Raw genomic sequence first — 9,152 nt, 5'->3', positions numbered from 1 at the left:
TCTTAACTATTTAATCAGGTAATAGGTAAAAAAAAAATAATATGCTCTCTGCCTTACCTTTACTTAGAAGGTTGGGGACTGGTGAGTGAGGAGGTAATAAGCGTTTGTGAGAGAATATTTTTCAAACTGGTACTATAGATAACATATTTATTTATTTATTTAAAAAGATTTAAAAAAATTTATTTACTTGACAGAGATCACAAGGAGGCAGAGAGGCAGGCAGAGAAAGAGGAGTAAGCAGGCTCAGTGACTTAACCCACTGAGCCACCCAGGTGCCCCCAAGATCTCATTTTTTATGGCTGAGTAATATTCCATTGCATATGTATGTATTTATGATGTATGTATACCACATCTTTCATCATTCATCTAAGATGGATACTTGGATTGTTTTCATATCTTGGCTCTTATAAATGATACTGCAATAAACATGGGGTACGTATATCTTTTTCAAATTACTTATTTTTACTTGTTTGGGCAAATACCCAGTAGTGGAATTACTAGATCACATGGTAATTCTGTTTTTAATTTTTTGAGGATCCCCTATACTGTTTTCCATAGTGGCTGCACCAGTTTACATTCCCACCAACAGTGCCCAAGGGTTCCTTTTGTGAGAAAATATTTTGTTTGGCTAAAGACAAAGGCTGGGGATTTCTGGACCCATAGGGGATTAATCTAAATTATCTTTATAAACAAGAACCCATGACAGGGAAAACGGTACAGGTGGGTAAGGTTTTGGTGGATACTTGAGTTTTAAAAATGGATTCATGAGGCAATATTGCTAGGGTCGAAAGCCAAAAAATCAAATTGACTGATGTGAAAAGTAGTTTGGGTCCTAACCTGGCTCTTCTGCTACATGGAATGGACTTTATTTTTAGGTTGTTTTAACAGTCCATGTTACTTATTATATTTTTAACATATCAAATACTTTCTAAGGGGCACCTGGGTGGCTCAGTGGGTTAAGCCTCTGCCTTTGGCTCAGGTCATGGTCTCAGAGTCCTGGGATGGAGTCCTGCATCGGGCTCTCTACTCAGTGGGGAGCCTGCTTCCCGCCCCCTGCCCCCGCCTCTCTGCCTACTTGTGATATCTCTCTTTCTGTCAAATAAATAAATAAAATCTTAAAAAATACTTCCTACTTATTCAAACAACTTGGCTAAAAAATACCCATGAAAATTAAGTAGCCTAAATCTTTTCTGTGATATACATTCATATTTGTTTATCATAAGTATATGTCGACTACTTGGAGTTCTGCAGCTTTTTCATTTAATATTATCATCTACTCAGTTTCCAGCATTATCTACTTTCTTTCTATATGTGTTTGTTTCCTAGGGTGGCTGTCACAGATTATGACAAACTGGGTAGCTTAAAACAACAGAAATTTATTCTGTCACAGCTCTGGAGACCAGGAGTCCAAAATCAAGGTGTCTCTCTTTGATAGCTGTATGGGAGAATCCTTCCTTGCCTTTTTCAGATTTGAGTGGCTCCTCACATTGAGAGAGAGGAAAATGGTGGAGACTCCAGTAGGGGACCTTGGTTTTGTCTTGTCTCTGGGATTCAACTAGCTAGCTATCAAATCATTCTGAACACCTGTGAACTCAATGGGAGATCTAAGAGAATTGCTGTGATTCTACAAGTAGAAAAGGGATCATTTTCTTTAAAAATGACAAGATGATAAAACTCACCCCAGAAAAGAGAACAAAAGGCCATACTGACGGCCAGGGACCTATTCAATATGGATATAAGTAAGGTGTCAGAATTAGAGTTCAGAATAATGATTTTAAAGATACTACCTGGGCTTGAAGAAAAGCATAGAAGACGCTAGAGAATCCCTTTTTGGAGAAATGAGTAACTCCTCATATTCACAGCTTTGGGGCAGCAAAACTCCCATCTCTACCTCCATCTTCTTTTGGCCTGCTGTGTTTCTATCTTCTTTTCTGATTCTTATAATGGAACTTGTCATTGAATTTAGGACCCACCCTAATCCTGATCACATCTTGATACATCTTAATTGCATCTAAAACGACTGATATCCCAAATAACAGTGTGAAGTTCTGAGTGGACATGTCTTTTGGGGACCACAATTCAACCCATTGCTGTACATTAGTAGTCATATAGTATTCTTTCCTATTTTTTTAAAAAAGATTTTATTTGTTAACTTGAGAGAGAAAGAGAGAGAGCACTCGCACAAGCACAGAGGGAGCAGGAGAAGCAGACCCCCGCTGAGTAGGGAGCCCAATGCAGGACTCCATCCCAGGACTCTGGGAGCATGACCTGAGCTGAAGGCAGACATTTAACCAACTGAACCACGCAGGTGCCCCATATTCCTTCCTATTAATATGTTGGCCATTTCAGCTCTTTTTGATTTTTGCTAATATGAATAGCAGCTCTAAGTGGATGCATATGAAAAAGCCATGAAACAGTACTACTATTTTCCTTGTATATTATTTTCTTGGGATAATTTTCCATTGTCAATTTATAACAGCATTGGTGAGAAAAGGTTTCCAGCTCATTTAGCATACTGCCAGGGTGTGGTCTAGAGAGATTGGCTCACCTTGCAATACTCAGCAATAGTGAAAGAGCTGAACAAAAAACAAAAAAGGATACTTCAATGAATTGTTTCAGTGTCCAACAGGAGGCAAATACCTAACAGGTAAAGAGTTAACTATACACAGAATACCAAAGCCTCAGAAAGAAGAAGGTAATGACTTAACTGCCTTATCGTTCCTATGGTGCCACTTTATCCCACACATATCTGTTGATGCTCTTTTAGGGGCTGGCAGCTGAAGAAAGTGGTTACCTGATCTGTAACAGAACCTTAGATGCAATGAGGATAAGGGCTTCTGCATTGGCCTCTAATCAGCTTGAGCTAACTTGTGAGGGAAGTGAGTTTTTTCTCAGTTCCCCAACCTCAGTGTTCTCTGCCATTTGCTAGTCTTGTCTTTGACCCCCAAGCCTAAGTGCCCACTGCCTCACATTCTCACTGCCTGATCTTTCTGCTGAATTCTCTGTGGCTGACTGATGTTGGCCTAAAGGCCTGCCCACTCCCGGGGAGGTGAGTTTAACAGGGATCAAAAAGCTAAAGTTATGGAGATGATGCACTGAAAGGTACCATTTCTGGCATCAACCTTTTGGGAGGAGTGTGAGCAGGGGAAGAATCAGGGCCAATAGGAAAATGCTGTCTTCCCCAGCTTAAAACAAAACAACCCAGACACTCTAAGGTTGTTTTTGCAAGGAGATTTGCCCAGGAGAAGGTAAACTGGATTGTGTGACTCCAAGTTTATTCTGAGACTCACCTTCTCCTTGGTGGTCTCTTCACTTGATCTTAGCCAAAAGGCCAAGAAGCGATCCTTGGTGGTCTCTTGATGCTGGTGGCTTCAGCACCCTATCTCAAAGGGAACAACTTCATCTGTGACTACTGTGGCCAAAGATTCCCAACCTTCTCTTAGTACCAGGTGGCATAAGAGAAACAGCTTGGACCATTAATGTGTATATGTGAGTGTACTTAAGGCTAGAGGATAACCGGAGTTAAGTAAGTATGGTGTATGGTGAGTACCTGAATCTAGATAATCTGATTATAAAATCTAATCTGCTGTCTGGAATGTAGTCTCACAGTGTTGGGTCCAGGGTCAAAGGAGCGATACTGATACAAAGCAAAGGTCAAGCAAAGCTTTATTTTGCACCAAGCATGGAGAATCAAACCGACCATTTGGGCCACGCCTCTTACAGAGAGGGCGACCCCTCCCTGCCTTACAGACTAACTTTTTTTTTTTAAATTTTTTATTTCTTTTCAGCGTAACAGTATTCCTTGTTTTTGTACCACACCCAGTGCTCCATGCAATCCGTGCCCTCCCTAATACCCACCACCTGGTTCTCCCAACCTCCCACCAGACTAGCTTGTATAGAACAAAGGTCATGTGGTTGGACCTGTCCACACATAGGTGGCCAATGAGATTGTAACACACAGAGGAAGCTGCACAGTCATGCTAGGTCACACACGGGTGGCCAATTGAATTACAATTCACCCCATAGTAGCTACTTGAACTAGCCTATCACCTTGGTCAGAATTGGTGCCCAAAAGGCAAAGCTCACACTCCTTTGTAGCTAGGGAGACAGTATGAGTGCTTTACTGATTGGATGTCTCCACCTGACCTGATCTACCCTTGTATTTGGGCTTTGTTACCTGGGACTGGTTTCCTGGATTTGCTTTTAAGTAAGTTCCCCTGGAGGGGCAGGGTCAATTTAAGTTTTACTGCATAAACAACAAAATGGCAGTTCAACTGGGATGGGGCCGCTCTGGCTGAATAGGCCCTTACAACAGCAGTGTAGGTGCCTGGAAATGAACAGATCTGTTTTTGTATCTCTTCCTCTGGCTTCCCAGTGTCCCTTCACATGGGAACTCCATCTTTAATACACACCCCTGGGAGCCCCATCCTAGATATATGGACTCTCAAAGTCTAAGATAAGAGAATGAGAAGTCCTCTGCTACCTGCATTTTGCCCTTCCAGTTCCAGTTTATAGGTAATGACAGAGCGTTTGAGCTTAGCCTTTGGTACCAGACTCCTTGAGTACCAATCCCAGCTCTACCTCTTTTTTTTTTTTAAAGATTTTATTTATTTATTTGACAGGCAGAGAGGCAGGCAGAGAGAGGGGGGAAGCAGGCTCCCCGCTGAGCAGAGAGCCCGATGTGGGGCTCGATCCCAGGACCCTGGGATCATAACCTGAGCCGAAGGCAGAGGCTTTAACCCACTGAGCCACCCAGGTGCCCTGCAGCTCTATCTCTTAAAAGAGTTAACATATCTTTTTCTTTCTTTCTTCCTTTTTTTTAAAGATTTTGTTTATTTATTTGACAGAGATCACAAGTAGGCAGAGAGGCAGGCAAAGAGAGAAGAAGGGAAGCAGGCTCCCTTTCAAGCAGAGAGCCTGATGCGGGTCTCGATTTCAGGACCCTGGGATCATGACCTGAGGTGAAGGCAGAGGCTTTAACCCACTGAGCCACCCAGGCACCATTTTTTTTTTTTTTTTTTTAATGTAAGGGCCTATTTAGCCAGAGTGGCTGCACCTTGGTTGAACAGCCATTTTGTTGTTAATGCAGTAAAACTTAAACTGACCCTGCTGCCCCCAGGAACTTACTTAAGATAATTCTGGGAAACCAGTCCCAGGTAACAAAGCCCAAATACAAGGGTGAGTCAGGTCAGGTGGAGATAATAGCCCGAATGTAGGGATGAGTCGGGTCAGGTGGAGACATCCAATCAGTAAAGCGCTCATTCTGTCTCCCTAGCTAAAGGAGTGTGGGCTTTGCCTTTTGCGCACCAATTCTGACCAAGGTGATAGGCTAGTTCAAGTAGCTACTATGGGGTGAATTGTAATTCAATTGGCCACCCGTGTGTGACCTAGCCTGACTGTGCAGCTTCCTCTGTGTGTTACAATCTCATTGGCCACCTATTTGTGGCCAGGCCCAACCACATGGCCTTTGCTCTATAAAAGTTAGTCTGTAAGGCAGGGAGGGGTCGCCCTCTCTGTAAGAGGCATGGTCCAAATGGTCGGTTTGATTCTCGATGCTTAGCGCGAAATAAAGCTTTGCTTGACCTTTGCTTTGTATCAGTCTTGCTCCTTTAATCATGGACCCATTACTGGGGGGCCTTTTATTTAAGATTTGTTTATTTATCTGAGGTGGGGAGGGATAGAGAGAGAGAGAGAGAAAGAGAATCTCAAGCTGTTCCCAGTGAGTGTGGAGCCTGATGTGGGGCTCAATCCCATGACCCTAAGATCATGACCTGAGCCAAAAGTTAAAGTCTGATGCTTTACTGACTGAGCCACCCGGGCACCCCACAATTGACATTAACATTTCTGAGTCAGATTCTTCATCTGTAAAATGGTATAATAAAATTTTTAATTTCAGAGTTTTGTGTGATAAGGAATAAAAGAGATAAGCCCTTAGCATAGTGTTTGGCACATAGAAAGTGCTCATGTCAGCAAATATTGTAGCCATAAGTGTAAATAAATATTATATAAATAATAAGTATGTAACTATCATGAAGACTAACTCTTCTCTTGCATGACTGATAGAAATTACCTTACCTCCTACTCAAATGGATGTGGCTCAACTTTTTAGGCTCTCACAATAATGATTATATCTGAGAATGTGACTTCACAGTCCAAAATTTCATGAAAGAAATACACTTATACATAGTAACTGGGTGTGGAGTAATTTCTTCACAAAGCCTAAGCTATACTGAATAGAAACTTGTTTTCTCATAAATATAAATATAATCACTAGTATTATTGTTATCATTTTTATTGAGAGGGAGAGAAAGATGGTGAGAGAGAAAGAGAATTGGCTTACATGATTATGGGAGCTGACAGCTCCCACTATCTACTGTTAGGTCCCACTAACTGCTGTCAGCAAGCTGGAGACCCAGGAGAGCTGATGGTATAGTTCTAATCAAAGGGCAAGAGACTAATGTCCTGGCCCGGCAGTCAGGTAGGCAGCTGGTCTCTCTTACTTAGCTTTCTGTTCTATTCAAGTCTTCAAATGATTGGGTGAAACCTACCACATTATTAAAGGCAGTCTGCTTTGCTCAGTCTACTGATTCACATGTTAATCTCACTCAGAAATACCCATGCAGACACACCCATACTAATTTTTTGACCAAATATTTGGGAATCCTATGACCCAGTAAAGTTGACACATAATAATAATCACAGGGACTGAAAAAAAAAATGTCCTTATTCCTTTCCAAATTTCTACTCAGGGATAAAGGCATAGAATGGAAGTGGGATGGGGAATTATCAACGAGATCTGGGTTGCCACAAGTCAAATAATTTTAAGACAGAGGACTTAAAAACTAAAGGGAAGCAAGCTTTTTTTTTTTTTTTTTTTTTTTTTTAACCCAAAGACTCTAAGGCCATAGTCATCTGCTTCAGCTGCCATAACAAAATAGCACACACTGGGTAGCTTAAACAACAGAAATGAATTTCCTTACAGCTCTGGAGGCTGGAAATCCAAGACTAACAATCAGCAGGGTCAGTTTCTGATGAGAGCTCTCTTTCTGACTTATGTACAGCCTCCTTTTCATGTCCCCATGTGGCCTTCCTCTGTGCACTTCACAGATGCTGTGTCACTTCATCTTCCTCTAAGGACACTAGATCTACTGGATTAAGGCCCCACTCTTAGTGACTTCATTTAACCTTAATTACCTCCCTAATGGCCCTGTCTCCAAATAGTCACAGTGGGGATTAGGGTTTCAATATAGGAATCGGGGGGCACAATCCAGCATTTATGGGGTAGTCATGTCTCCCTCCAGCCCAGACCCCATAAAGGGAAGGATGACAAAGTTCAAAGGGCATCATCATAACCACTAGTATTGCCATTATCATTTTTATCTTGAGACATTAAGAACCTGTTCACAGGGGCGCCTGGGTGGCTCAGTAGGTTAAAGCCTCTGCCTTCGGCTCAGGTCATGGTCACAGAGTCCTGGGATCGAGCCCCACATGGGGCTCTCTGCTCAGCGGGGAGCCTGCTTCCTCCTCTCTCTCTCTGCCTGCCTCTCTGCCTACTTGTAATCTCTGCCTGTCAAATAAATAACTAAAATCTTGAAAAAAAAAAAAAAAGAACCTGTTCACAATCTATTTGATGGTTCACAAAGAGAACCCAAAAATCATTTTATTCAACAATGTTTATTGAGCGGCTTTGATGCACTCAACTAGCTACTTTTTTTTTTTTTTTTTTTTTGGTCTGATGCATTTATTGCTATATCCCCCAACTAGACAGTATCTGGCATATTGTAGGCACTCAATAAGTATCAGTGAAATTGACTGAAAGTGTAAGTGCTCATGAGCTTTCAGAGATCCGGGTCTCCCAGACAGCTCTCTCCCACCCCAGCCTCTGCTGTGTCCGTGCCTGGCTCATGGACACTGATCCTGGGACAGCTCACCGTGGGCTTTTTGATCTATTAACCACTCAACTTTGCCCCCTGGATTCTGTCTTGGCCTCTGTCCCAGACTTTTCAGGAATCCAAACCCAGCTGTTCTCAGTCTTGACTTTGCTATTATCTCTGTAACTTTATGGGGCTCTCACTCCTCTGTGTGCCAGATACATGAATGGCCACTTATATTGGGTCTGTTGTCAATCCTATGGCCACTCAGCAGGTCTTTTTTAAATATAAGTTTTAATTAGTGAGCATACAGTGCAATATTGGTTTCTGGAGTAGAATTCAGTGATTTGTCACTTACATACAACACCAGTGCTCATCATAGTAAGTTTCTTCTTTAATACACATTACTTGTCTAGCCCATCCCCCACCTGCCTCCCTCCATCAACCCTCAGTTTATTCTCTGGTGTTGTCTTTATGGTTTGTTTCCTTCTCTCCCTTTTTTCTTCCCCCCTCTTTCCATATGTTCATCTGTTTTGTTTCTTAAATTCCACATATGAGTGAGATCGTATGGTATTTGTCTTTCTCTGACTGATTTATTTCAGCATAATACACTCTTGCTCCATCTATGTCATTGTAAATGGCAAGATTTCATTCTTTTAGATTATTGAGTAATATTCCATTGCATGTATATACCACATTTTCTTTATTCTTCAGTTGTTAGACATTTGGGCTCTCTCCATAGTTTGGCTATTGTTGATAATGTTGCTATAAACCTGGAGGTGCATTTAACCCTTTGTATCTGTAATTTTGTATCCTTTGAGCAAATATCTAAGGTCAACTAGCTACTTTTGATGGAGACAACAACACAATCCTTACCTTTAAGGTGTTCCAATTTTGTAGGAATGTTGAAACACATGCACACCCACATATATCTAGAATTTTAACTGGAAAGTGCTAAATGTAATGGAAGAAGTAATGGAATACGCTATGGGATTTGGAAGAGAAAGAAATATAGTCGTTATCCTTTATTAAGCATTTACCATTACATGCTTGGGAGTTAGCCTAACCATGATTCTCAGTTTTCAGGATCTTACATTATAAGACAGACAAAAATTCAACTCATAATCCAATAAGTACTGTATGTATCAGTGGGTATACTGTATGTATTAGTACTTTGGTCAAAGCAGCTCTGTGTTGTAGTGTCTTGCAGGAAAGCCATGAATCTGCCTGGAGTGACTTGATGGTTGGTGGTCAGGTGCCTGAGAAAAGTGGGATGTGAGA

Source organism: Mustela lutreola, chromosome 8 (genome assembly GCF_030435805.1).
Source record: "Mustela lutreola isolate mMusLut2 chromosome 8, mMusLut2.pri, whole genome shotgun sequence".
Lineage (NCBI taxonomy): Eukaryota > Metazoa > Chordata > Mammalia > Carnivora > Mustelidae > Mustela > Mustela lutreola.
Note: the sequence above shows the minus strand (reverse complement) of the source record.